The following is a 13,684-nucleotide window of genomic DNA, read 5'->3' as shown; positions in this document are numbered from 1 at the left end:
AGTTGGTGGATCATCTTCTTCTTCATTGCCCCATAGCTTTTGAGTTATGGTCTTTGTTGTTTTGTTTGTTTGGAATTCACTGGGTTATGCCACATAAGGTAATTGAGGTGTTTGAATCTTGGCAAGGTAAGTTTGGATGTCACCGCAATATAGGCCTTTGGAGACTAGTGCCGCATTGTTTGATGTGGTGCATTTGGAGTGAAAGGAATGCTAGATGTTTTGAGGGATGTGAACGGTCCTTGCTAGAGATTAAATCTTTTTTCTGTCACACTCTCCTTGCTTGGAGTGTAACTTTATCGCATTTTACTTGTTCTTCCATTCCAGTTTTATTTGATCATTGTAATTTTGTTTCTTAATTTTTGCCCCCACAGTACATCCCCAATGTACTCAGGTTGGCTACTTTTTTAATAAAATTTTTCGTTATCTATCAAAAAAAAAAAAGATTGAGAATGTATCAAGTAGGTGTCGAGAACAAAATCTCGATAGATCGAGAGGTAGCGACGGCAAAATATCTTTGATAGATTGAGGAGGCGTCGAGCTTCTATCGACTAGACAAAGACTTCAAGAAAAAGGCTCGATGGATCGAGCTATCTATCGAGAGGTATTGAGAAAAACCTAGAAATCCTTGATAGAAGAGGCTTGTATCGAGCTACTATCAAGTATCTATCGAGCTACTATTAAGCTTCTATCGAGCATCCAAAAACAAGGTTTTTCAAGGAGGAAGAACAATATAAGATGAATGCAACCAAGATAGACACCAAATCAAGCAACAAAGAAGCATGTTAATCACTCAAACACATCAACAACCCTAGATGCAAAACATTCCCAGATCAAAACACACACTAAACAAGTATAACCAATTTTATTTTCAAAAACAAGTTAAGACAATTTAGTAAGTTTATACTACCACATGTATTCCTTGTGATAATCAAATCGCATTGTACCTATATAATAGTATCAAGAGTAGCAAAGAGTATGTGTGTTGTGTGTGAAACTTTTGCAAGAGATCATAAGTGTCTCATTGTAAACACTCGAATTCTTTTTGTTTTTCATGTTTCTTGCATATTTTTGTGAAACTTTTGCAAGAGATCATAAGTGTCTCATTGTAAACACTCGAATTCTTTTTGTTTTTCATGTTTCTTGCATATTTTTCTTTTAGGTAAAAAATGACATAACATGCATGGGTATATAAGAGAGAAAAGAATTACCCATTTATGTAAACCAAACTTCTTGTTTTTGCTGTGCAGGTGCTACACTTTACCGAGCACAGCTTTTATAAATTGCACACAGGTGTTTTATGATTGATGAGTTTTAGTGGTGAGATGGTTATTTATACATTTCTATTAGGATTTTTTAGTCCTTCCCATCAAAAAGAGTGATAAAGATATGAATGATAAAAAATTAATCAAATCATACAAATCACATAAAAGAGCCACAAATCTCACATTGCTTAGTTGTGTATGAAGATGCTCATCTAAGTTACAAAAGATATAAAGTTGATAAATTTTGTTTCAAAGGCCATCCAAGGGACACAACTAGTGGACCATCCATTGTCTCTTCACGGATTATTCAAATTTCTATTCCACTATTCTTGAACAACTTGGCGCCAAGGCCTTCCTTCTTTTCTCATAATTGAGAAGTCAATAGATGGAGGAGAAAATAAAAAATAATGGAGGCTTTATTATAGTTTTATTACCGTACAAGGACATAAGTTTTTTTTTTTTTTTTTTTTCCAAAAAAAAAAAAATTCTGTATAAAATATAAGACTATCAATTTAAATGCCCTTGAAACAAAAAAGAAAAAAAAAATACGAAAGGATAAACACAAAAGTGTCGTTATCTTTTGGGCTTTTGCTAAGTGCTGAATATGATTCTGTGAATAGGTCCAAGATAAAACAAAATCAAAGTGTGTAACTGTGTATGGGAAGTTTTTTTTGACCTTTTTTTGGGTATCATAACGCTTTCCTTCTAAAGAACTGCCTTTTGTTTTGTTTTTCTTTCGTGTCAAGATGATCAAAGCATTTCCTACTTCCTTATTTTTCCGGTTGAATAGAGTTATTACTTCCTAAATTCTAGCATATATGAGAATTTTTTAGGAGTTAGAGGGCAATTGCCCCCTCTTGCCCCTAGTTCCTCCTCTGGTTTTCACTAAAATATTGTTTAAAAAAAATATGTATGTATATATCAATGTGTATGATATATATGTATATATATTTCTTTTATGGAAAAAGTTAAAGTATATCCTAAGGGCATTAATTTATAAAAATTTTTAAGAATTTTTTTTAGGAAAAGAAGTTTTTTTGACAACTTTTTATATTTATTACAAAAGTTGTATTAACTAAAATTGTCCATTAACAAATGCTTTAATAAGGGTATCCATTAATAGGACCCTTCCTTATCACAGGGGCGGCGCTACACTTTGTTCAGGGGGTTCAAATGAACCTCATGACTTCAATTATATATATATATATATATATATATATAACATAATTTTTTTGTTAGTTTAATACTTTAATTTATTTTTAAAAATATTATTTATGCACACCTTGACTTAAATTTTATACACCTTTATTACAAGTATTTTCAACTCTAAGAGTAAAAGTAAGGCCTGTTTGGTTATGTTATTTAAATAACAGTTTTCGTTGTTTAAATAACATAACATGTATTTCCACAATACTTAAACAATGTTACTAGAACAACATTACCAAACGAGTTTCAAGTGTTTGTGAATTGTAAAAAGTGTCACTCTTTATTATAAATTTATATTATATGTGTGTGTGTCGAATATTGATTGTGTGCATTACTTTTTTTTTATAATGTTATTTGTGTAAATAATGATGTGTGTGGAAGTTTGTGTGTATAGTATAAATATAAGGAAAATGTTTTGACACCACTTCCATGGGAAATATAACAATTGTCTTAAAGGCATTCATTAACATGACCTTAAATATAATATAACTTTATATAATTTAGTAATTAGGAAATAGAGAGGGTTTGTTGCATATGTGTGTATTGTTATTATGTTATAATAACTTTTTGTTAAAAAGTTAGAAAAATACAAGAAAAAAAAATTGTAAAGTTAGTGATTGTTCAAGTATTTGATTGGTTAAATAAACACGTAGTATATTATTTATGTATAAATGAGTGAGGTTCTGTGAGTCAATAATTAATACAAAGCCAATGAGTTGAGTTTATTCATTTAGTTTAAAATATTTTCATAAAAACAAAGACAAATAGATAATAACAACTGCATAAAATAAAAATAAAAATGTTAGACAAATTTAACAAAATAAAATGGTCATAGCTACCCATAATGGCAATAAATACTCATAATGAATTATCATGTAACAATTCAAAATTTGAAAACTTGTAGAAAAAAATTGTAAAGCTTTTTTTTTTTTTTTTGGTCGATAACTTGATATATTCAAGTTCTCTTTTTATTAATTTTTTTTCATTTAAGTTTTTTAATGACCTCCCTAAACAAAATTCCTATAGCCGCCACTGCCTTATCATTAAAAATTTCACAAACTCGACTCAGATTGAATGCCTCCATTGCACACTTGCCCCATTGCGATGGCAACACGCGATTAAAAGTGAGATACAAGTTCATTTCTTCTGCCCAAAATTTTTTACATTTGAACAAAAATTGTTGGCTCTCTCTGCACATAATATAATTAGACAAAACACACATCAAAGGGGGACAGTGAGAGCAATTTAGCCTTTGGTACGATATACTATGTTCCTATAAAATACTAAATTAATTTCATGCACATTTCAAAAACCAACAGTCACATTTATTACCACCGTTTAGTTTTCTATCTATACCGACCAACCTCCAATTCCAAAATCCCTCACCACCATTAAAATTCCCAAATCTCTCTCTCAAAACCCTTGCCAAACTATTTTTAATTCTCAATTTCTTTTTTACATATAAATAGTACTTAATGCACTTTTCATTGTAAAAAAAAAAAAAAAAAAAAAAAGTTATATTTTGAAAAATGTTTTGAAAGAAATGTAAAGAGTGTCTCATTCTATACATATTATGGGAAATGCTAACGAGTGTCCTAAGAGAACTAGTTAATAATCCATTTAAAGAAAGTTTTTATAGGAAGTGAAAAAAAAAGTAATTAATATTTTGATAGTTTTTTTCATTTTCCATAAAAGTTGTAACAAAACTTTCCTAAAATAGATTATCAATGAGGGCACTCTTTAGCATGACTCATATATTATTTATGTTTTGCCTCTACTCATGATACTGCTTTTCAATCTCTTTTCGTTATTTTTTTCTTCCAATGTTTCAAATCCCTTGGTACTCTCTCTCTCTCTCTCTCTCTCTCTCTCTCTCTCTCTCTCTCTCTCTCTCTCTCTCTCTCTCATGCATTTTATTACTACATGGTTTTCATTCTCTGGTTCTTATTGAATTCAGGGTTTGCAACAATATGCTTCTGCTGCTGTTCTTTTTTACTCTTCCCTATGTAGGTTTTCTCTCTCTATGTGTGTTTTTATATGAGATTCTTTCTTGCAAATAACATGAGTTTCTTCTACTATATTTTATGTAGTATGAAGAGTTTAAATCCCAAACTTAATTAAATCTCAATACCTGTTTGTTTTTTTTTTTTTTTTGGTGGAAGACATTTGATATTGCACCTAGGCTCAATTTTTTTTTTTTTTTTTTTTGAGAAATAATTACAACATGCTTAACCCCGTAGTTTGAACCCTTTCCCCCCTAGACCCCTAAGCATTTTGTACATGGGGAGGTGCCAATTCAGCTACAAGACCTTTGGCACTCAGGCTCAATTTTTGAATTAAAATAATAATTTGCCTTTTTAGAAAGACTTTTGACCATAAGAGACTTTATTAATTGAATTAAAGTAGTAATAATAATAATAATAAATCAAAACTCATTAAGACCTTTTTTTTTTCAAGTTTTCCTCCCAAAAAAAAAAAAAAATTTCCTCAAATATGTGAAACTACACTGATAGTCTCTAAAATTTATCCTATGAGCGCAATCAATCCGTGAAGTTTCAAGTAAGCACTACTGTTGCTTTAAGTTTTAAAAATGAGTTGTATTAGTCTTTTTGTTAACAGCTGTTAGTGGTGGTGCTTATATAGCTAACAGAATAGTGACTTAGCATTCTTTTAATGATGTGGCAATTTTTTAAAATAAAAAGTTGCAATATTTTTTACATGTAAGAACCAAATAGACCGAGTTCCAAATCAAATTTGAAAATTGAAATCCCAACCCGGTTCCAAATATCCCCATCCCTAATCGAATTTTGAAACTGAAACTCATGAGAGAGAAGTTGGTCTAGCCCGCAACACTACCTCCCTCAACCGAAGAGGTGGCCTCGCCCTCCACGCGACCCATCCTTCTCCAAGCGACAACCACTGCCACTATTGGCAAAGCCTCTCCCACACACTCATCACCACTCCCTCCTCCCAGCTCTAGCCAACTCATCTCAACTATTACACTTTTTATTCTCTCTTAGTAGTTGTGCAACCCAATTAGACCCAATGTGTATGATTGTGTATGAATTTCTTTTTTTGTTTGTGTTTGTGTCTTTGATAGGTTGGACACTTTTGGGACCAAGCGTATACAATTTAATATTTGGTTGCTGATGATGTTAAAGCTTTAATTTTTTGTGGGGCAATATCTATTTGGGGTTCAATTTAGTTGGTGTCCTTTGTCTAGTAGTTTTGCTAATCCTATGGTAGTTGGTGTTTATTTGTTCTTGGAAAGTTAATAAGTTTCACACAAAAACCAATATTGGGATTGGACATTGAGTCATAAGGTTCTTCGTTACTTATCACTTTGTTAAACTACAGATGAGATGCATTCAATTAATCGGTACTATAATTTGAGCGACAAATGGAAACTTGAAGAGAAAAGCTAGGGTGTGGAGTGAGGACGCCACTTTCACTGGAAGAGGGAGGCGGTGTTGCGGGCTAGGCCACCTTCTCGTACGTTTCAGTTTTAATTTCAGAATTAGATAAGGATGGGATTTAATTTGGATCCGGGTTGGGATATCAATTTTCAGATTTAATTTGGAATTGGGTCGTGGTTCTTACGTGTAAAAAATATTGTACCTTTTTTATTAAAAAAATTGCTAGGTCACTATTCTGTTAGCCATATAAATAACACCACTAACAGCAATTAAATAAACTTTAGGTACCAACAGTATCATTTTGCTCACCTTTTCTTTTTAACAAAATAAAATAAAATAAAATAAAATTTCTTCCTTTTTTTCTTCTTCTGCTTATATTTTACCAAAAACCTTGTTAGAAACCACCAACATGTTGTCAGATTATTATACTAATTTTTTTTATGCAAAAGGTTTTTTTTCTTTGTGGTTTTTCATTCTGAAATGTCTAATTTAATTCTCTTAAACCCTAATCAGATACAAGGTATTATTTTTATTTTCTCAAACCTTAAACTATAGCTGCAATTATGTTGCATTCGTAGTAGTTCTACTACCACAATTAATAAAGGCATCAATAGGTTGGAAACCCATCTAGTTAGGTCTAAATATATTGCAATAGCATAGAAATATATCGTAGAATGGGCAACCCAAGAAGCTCTTAAATTGCAAGGCATCCAAGATGCTCGAATGGTGAAAAAAAAATATAATAGAAATCCTCATAGCCAGTAGAGCTTAAAACTAATGCATTATGGTCGTAACCTATGATATTCTAAATATTTTCTTTTTTTGGGATAATGTTTTTTTTATTAACTTTAGAATAAAAAGTCAGAATAAAATCCCTTAATATTAGCTTACCGTTAGTATTAGCTTACGTTAGTTTATCAATTTTACAGTTTTTGTGGGATTTTTCCCATTTTTAGCATTATTTCTTGCTTAACAAGAATTAGGGTTACTTTTAAGAGTTTCATATATATACTAGCCTATGAGCACGCGCTCATGTGCATGCTCAGAGGCTTTTTTATTTTTTGGATAAGAGTTAATTTAGAGCATTTATTATAATTTGGGATTACTATATTTTCCAATCACTTTTAAAATTAACGTTGACGGTGCGGTCTTTGCGGATCAAAAAGCAGTGGGTGTTGGAGTGATCATTAGAGATGAAAAAGGTAGGCTTGAAGCGGCTCTGAGTAAAAAGATATTTGCTCCGCTGGGCGCTGTGGAGGCAGAAGATATGGCGTATGAGCAAGGGCTGATGTTTGCAAGAGATGTAGGTATTCACAACTTTATTATTGAAGGAGATTCTCTCATTATTCACCATGCTTTATGTGAATCATCCAACCCACCATCTTCTGTGGCTGCTGTAGTACAAGGAATGCAGGAAATGTGTAGGGAATTTCATGGGGTAATGTTCTCTCATGTTAGGAGACAGGGCAACCAACCAGCGCATTTATTAGCAAAACATGCATGTGGCATAGTTGATTTTATTGCTTGGATTCAAGAGACTCCTTGCTTTCTAGAGCAAGCTCTTATCCATGATGTTACAATTTCATCAAGTTCTTAATAAAGTTTTCAGTCTTCTTATCAAAAAAAAAAAAAAAAAATTTAGGGGTGTGATGAGTGTCATGTGTGGAGAAATAATTTTCCAATCACACCCCTAGATTTTTTTGTGATGAAAAATTATTGTGATTGGAAAATTATTTCTCCACACATGACACTCATCACACCCCTAGGTTTTTTTTTTTTGTGATTGGAAAATGTAGTAATCCCAAATTATAATAAATGTTCTAAATTAACTCTTACCCAAAAAAATAGAAAAGCCTCTGAGCACGCGCGTATTCCGTAATTATTATCCATTTTTGCCAACTTTTTTTTTTTAATTATATATTTGTAGTAACCAACGTGTTATTGATTGGAAGCTGATGCAATAATTTAGTATTAACCTTTAGGGGGAGGAAAAAAAAAAGATCATTTGAATAAATCTTATAAATAGTGCATATATTGAAAATGCATAATAAAATTGTAACAATAAAACTATTTACAAAATACATGTGATGACCTTTACAAAAGCTATTATGAAGAAGTTGATGGATCAATGTAGAAAACTGAAATATTTACATCAGGTAAAACTGTAAAATAATGCACTACATCTGGAATAAGTGAACTTATTAATATTATGCCGGCTACAGTGGAGAAGTTGGTGGGGCAATGCTATTTGTTTCACAATCTAATTGCTTTCCAGCAATATTTGCCATGAACCTATGATACAAAATGTGTTAGTTTGTATTATTAATAGAGACTTTAAAACGTACATAATAATGATCACCACAATAAACATTAAACATAAACTTGTAAGATGAAATATTTGAACTGACCTTGTTATGATATTGCATAGCTCCATGAATGTGAAATGGTCTACTTCAGCTTGGGACTTGAAGAACTATCATTTAATTTCCAATTTTTTTTTTTAAATTTATATAAAAACTATGTAATGAAGTTTTTTTTTTTTTTTTTTTAAAGAAAAGAAAAAGTAGACGTGGTAATGATTTGTACTTGTTTTATTATCGCATCATAATTGACTCTCATTTTCTGTTTGTCTTTACTGTTTTGGGTGTTGAAGATTGCATCGTTCTTGGTTTTTTTTTCTTCATATCTTTTTTTGCTCTTGGATGTTGGAAACCACATTGTCCTTGATTTTCATTCTCTGTTTGTCTTTGTTGGCATAAGTGTTAGAGATCATATCATCCTTCATTTTTCCTTTGTCTTTACTCTTATGGATGTTGGAAAACTCATTGCTCTTGACAGTGATTTTTTGTTTGTCTTTGTTCTTGAAAATTCAAAATGAAGAAAAAAAATGTTTGTATATTAAGATTATCATTTAGTTATTCTCCTATTTTAAAAAATAGCGTAACACACCTTTCCAATTCTTGTGACTCTAAAACTCGTTTCACTTCTTTCCAAAGCTTTTTCTTGTCAGCTCGAATAGTGAATCCCCAACCAGGTGAATAAATTTGCAATTTTCAAATCTAACCCATACGTAGCATGACATTTTTAATATTAATTTTGATAAAACAATAGAAAGGGATGCTGATTAAAGATATCATTAAAATGAAATATACCTTGTTATCAATGGCCTCCATGTTCGATATTGATTGATCATCCTTCCACTTCTCCCAATGAGCAGTAGGAATAGCATGCACTCCATTATTTAGCATAGTGGACTCAATCCTCACATTTGAGTTGGGCATCCTTCCTGTTACCAATTAATTGCATATATAAAAAACTTCAAGAAATGAAATATTAAAACGAAGATAGCATAACCATTAAAATTTGTAAATTATTAAATTAAATCTATATGTAAGACAGTTCTTTTCAATTGTTAATTAATACCTATGATGAAGGGAACAAAACATCTTTATACACAATATTTCTTGTGTGAACACCTTCCTCCTCAAGTATCCTTTCTTTTTGCACCAATAGTTTTGTGGTGGGTTGGGAGACTTCCCTTGACAAGACCACATATAATTGGCCATGACTAAAAACATGATCAGGAAGATAAATTCCAACAGTTGGAATTTTCTGACCTTGCGCTTTGTTTATTGTAAGTGCAAAGCTCAAACGTATAGGAAATTGTCGTCTGATCATTACAAATGGTAGGTGTACATTTTCTGTTGTCTTCAAAGGGATTCTTGGCAAAAAACCGCATGTACCCACATATTGTCTAGTCAAAATTTCAGCGTCAATTACGTTGTTAAAACATCCCCGGCATATCAATCTTTTACCATTAATTACATAATCCAGCTTTTGGATCTATATTACGCAGCAACATAATTGGAGCACCTTTTTTAGCCTTAGTATATGTGGTGGTAAACCCCCTAAAGATATAGAATTTAGGAATTCTTGTTGATATAGATGTTGAGTATCTCCTTCAACCTCATCAAAAGAATGTAACGTAAACTCATCTCTTGAAAACTGTGAAATTATCTTTGCATTAAGCTATTCAACAACATCATTTATAGGTGTTAGCAAAGCCCTATCAACCATATATCTTGCATCATTGGCATGTTCTTGCAAAGTTGGAAAAACTTGATCAATCAAGTTGTATATAGAATGCTGACCCTCCCATTGCATTGCCATTGAAAGGGGTAGTTTAATCAAATCATCCATTATATATGGTTCAATCCATTCACCAATGTGTTGTATATACTCAGCAAACTCTTCATCGTTGATAGACCTCATATTCTGCTTCAAATGTAACACTTTAACATCTTTCCATAATGGGGACTTGACTATGCATGCATCAATCATTTCTGCCTTTATACCCTTTGGAACAACCAGAAGTACTTGATGAAAATCTCCACCCAAAATTAGCATCTTCCCACCAAAAGGTAAATTTACTTCCATAATCTATACTATTATTTAAGGGGTTTCTCCTATTTGGATTCCTCAATTTTTATACCCAAAATACCCTCAAATTCATTCTAAGGCTAAAATTATAGGGTTAAACATGTAAAATTAGTAATTTAAAAAACCCTAATTTTTAGATAAATTAAAAAATTAAAATAAAAAAAGTTTTTTCTCCCACTTCCCCATTTCTCTCTCACATTAGTTTTCCTTTTTTTTTTTTTTGATAACTTTCCACTTTTTATTTTATTTTATTTTATTTTGATTGAACGTTTTCAACTTTTTTAATTAACAAAATCATTTTCCCCTTTTTTTTAACCGATTAGATTTACCATGATTCACTCCTGAAAAATTGCTTTTAATTTGCCAACTACGTTTTCCACTTATACAATTACTAAACTCAAATTTTTTTTTTTCCTTTTACAACAAATTGTAAACCAAATTCATTGTAAAATACATTTGTCATTAGTTCCTTTTCAGTTTCTTCGCAGTTCACACTTTCTCCACTAGCCACTATTGATCAGTTATTATGCAGCTATACTGCAAAATAACTGCACTTTCTTCTCTAACAAATTTTTTATTTAAAAAATTGCACTTTCTTCTCATCTCTTTTTTATTCTGTATCTATTTTGTTTTTACGTGGAGAGAAGAAGAGGCTGCCAAAAAGAGATTTGGCCAGTGGGGAGAGAAAGCAGATCTAGGCCATTCTTCTTTTCTATTGCCACTCTAGAGTCTAGATCTAAAGCCATTCCGAATCCGCTCATCTACTTGACTTTGGTAATTGTAATGTCCTCCCACCGAACAACCTCTTCTCATTTTTTTTAGTCTCTTTAATATCTATTTTGTTTTAATTTTACGGTATTGGTTCTTGCTTTAAATATATATATATATATATATATTTTTTTTTTTTCTCTAATTGTTCTTCATTTTTTTTTCTTTTATATTTCTGCATTTCATAATTTGGGGAATGTGGTGAGTTGAGTCTGTTGCTTTTGTGGTTAAATACGTGTTCTAGGAGTTTGTAAAAAATATTTGGTTTGCAAACGTCTAAAATTTTTCTTATTATTTCTCAGGTGAGTGACCCATTTTTAAAATGAGGCTAACATTGTCTCCAAAGATGTTGAGCCCGGGCAGTGTTGTAGCTGATCATCAACGACATAGTTGTTAGCATTAATAGTGGTGAGAGAGATGGAAGGGTGTCAGTGATGAGCTATAGTCATTGGAGTAGAGAGTTCTTATTTTTTAAAATTTATGTTAATTTTTCAATTTAAATTTGTAATACTATAAGCATTCGGTTTAGTGCTCAGAGGCTCTTCTATTTTTTGGGTAGCGGTTAATTTAGAGCATTTATTATAATTTGAGATTATTATATTTTCCAATCACAAAAAAAACCTAGGGGTGTGATGAAAAATTATTTCACTGCACATAATACTCATCACACCCCTTTTTTTTTTTTTTTTTTTTTTTTTTTTTTTTTTTTTGTGATTGGAAAATGTAGTAATCATAAATTATAATAAATGCTCTAAATTAATCCTTACACAAAAAATAAAAGAGCCTTTGAGTACGTGCGTGAACGCGTGCTCAGAGGCTATATCTCTAAATGTTCTATCTAAAGATCCGAGTGCATGTCGATTTACCATTGGGGTTTCATCCCAAATAATTATGGTGGCGCGTCTAATAAGTTCAGCTAAGTTCAATTGTTTACTTATTGAGCAAGTAGATGAAGCATCGGGAGTTAAAGGAATCTTAAACCTGGAATGCGTTGTTCTTCCACTAGGGAGTAATGTTGCTGCTATGCCAGATGTAGCTGTGGCAATTGCAATGTGACCGGCTTTTCTCAAGGTTGCCAATATTATGCGATACAAAAATGTTTTCCCAGTTCCCCCTGGCCTATCGATGAAGAATATCAAGCTTTCCTTACGATCAATAACTGTCATGATTGTCTCATATGCAACTCTCTGGTCATTATTCAACTTCTCAATTAAAGTGAGTTCTTCATCTACATTGGGAATAGTTAGCTCATCTTGTATGAGTCTTGGTACAGCTAAATTATTGCCACATTCTTCAGTTGAAATCGGCAAATCATACTCTGTTATATGCTTTCCATGTTGCAAGAGTAATGCCTCTAAATCATTGAGAAGTTTATTTGTGTCTCTGTTGTAACAGATGTTGATGGGTAATCTTCTACTACATATGGATAGAACTCATTCCACAATTCTTTTACTCCAATTTGTAAACAAAATACCAATATTGTTGCAAACAATCTTCTTAAAGCGGACGACATTTGAATGTTTCTTGCCTCAAGCAGACACTGCCGTATGCTGTTATCATTCTGTAGTAAACCCCTTTGTTTAGCTGCTAGCTTAAAAGTTGGATATGTTATCCCATTCACAGTCAATAAATCATCAAATCCTGTTGGCCCCTTGACATGATTAAGAAGAACATGCAGATTGAACTTCTCTCCATCAAATGGTGAAACAGTATATATCTTGCCCACTACTTTTTTATGAGATCTTCTTCGTGTCCATGTTTTGTTTTTATAATCCCAACAATAATGCTCAGGGAACTCTCTATATAGATAATTTCGTGCATCATGATCAATCATATTCATATAAAAAAAATTTAGTGAGCATTGTATTTTTACTTTGCTCCAAAACATTAGCAATAGGTTCATGTGGTCTAAAACGTACCTGTTGTCTATCTGGAAGATGAATTTGCAAACAAAAAACGGCAGGGTACATTTAATACATAGGAAAAGAAAATATCTTCCAACATGCCTCTGGAGCACATACCCATCTTGCATCAATGTACTGTTGGACCTCATCATAATTTGGGTCTGGTCTAACTTCCATAGAGACACGATCTGGGCCTTTATACTTATATTTATATAAGTACTTTACACTCTTGATACTGCAACATATTTCAACATTAATATGGCAATTATATTTCAGCAATAACCAAGGGTTATATGGAACAACCCATGTGTTGTCTACCATAATCCTACAATGATCATTCAATGGCATGGGATTATTAGTATCATATCGTTTGTAAACAGAATATGAGTCATTGCCTTGGTAGGTTTCTAGTGAGAAAGGCTTTGGGTATCATTTTTTACATCGCCCATTTTTCATGCACGGTGATCTTAGATTTTGTACTCCGCAAAGACCATGTATCATATGCTTCAGTATAGCTTTATGTAACTGAGGTTGTTCCTCCTTACACGGTATTTCAACTTTAACAACTCGATCGTAATCCTCTGGATTATGCAATTTATCATCTTCATTGAGAATTATAAGCATGTGTGCATGTGGTAAACCCTTTTTTTGGAATTCGAAGACCTGCACATAGACAATAACTCTTCCG

The sequence above is a fragment of the Quercus lobata genome, chromosome 11 (assembly GCF_001633185.2).
Source record: "Quercus lobata isolate SW786 chromosome 11, ValleyOak3.0 Primary Assembly, whole genome shotgun sequence".
NCBI lineage: Eukaryota > Viridiplantae > Streptophyta > Magnoliopsida > Fagales > Fagaceae > Quercus > Quercus lobata.
This window is presented reverse-complemented; position numbering follows the sequence as displayed.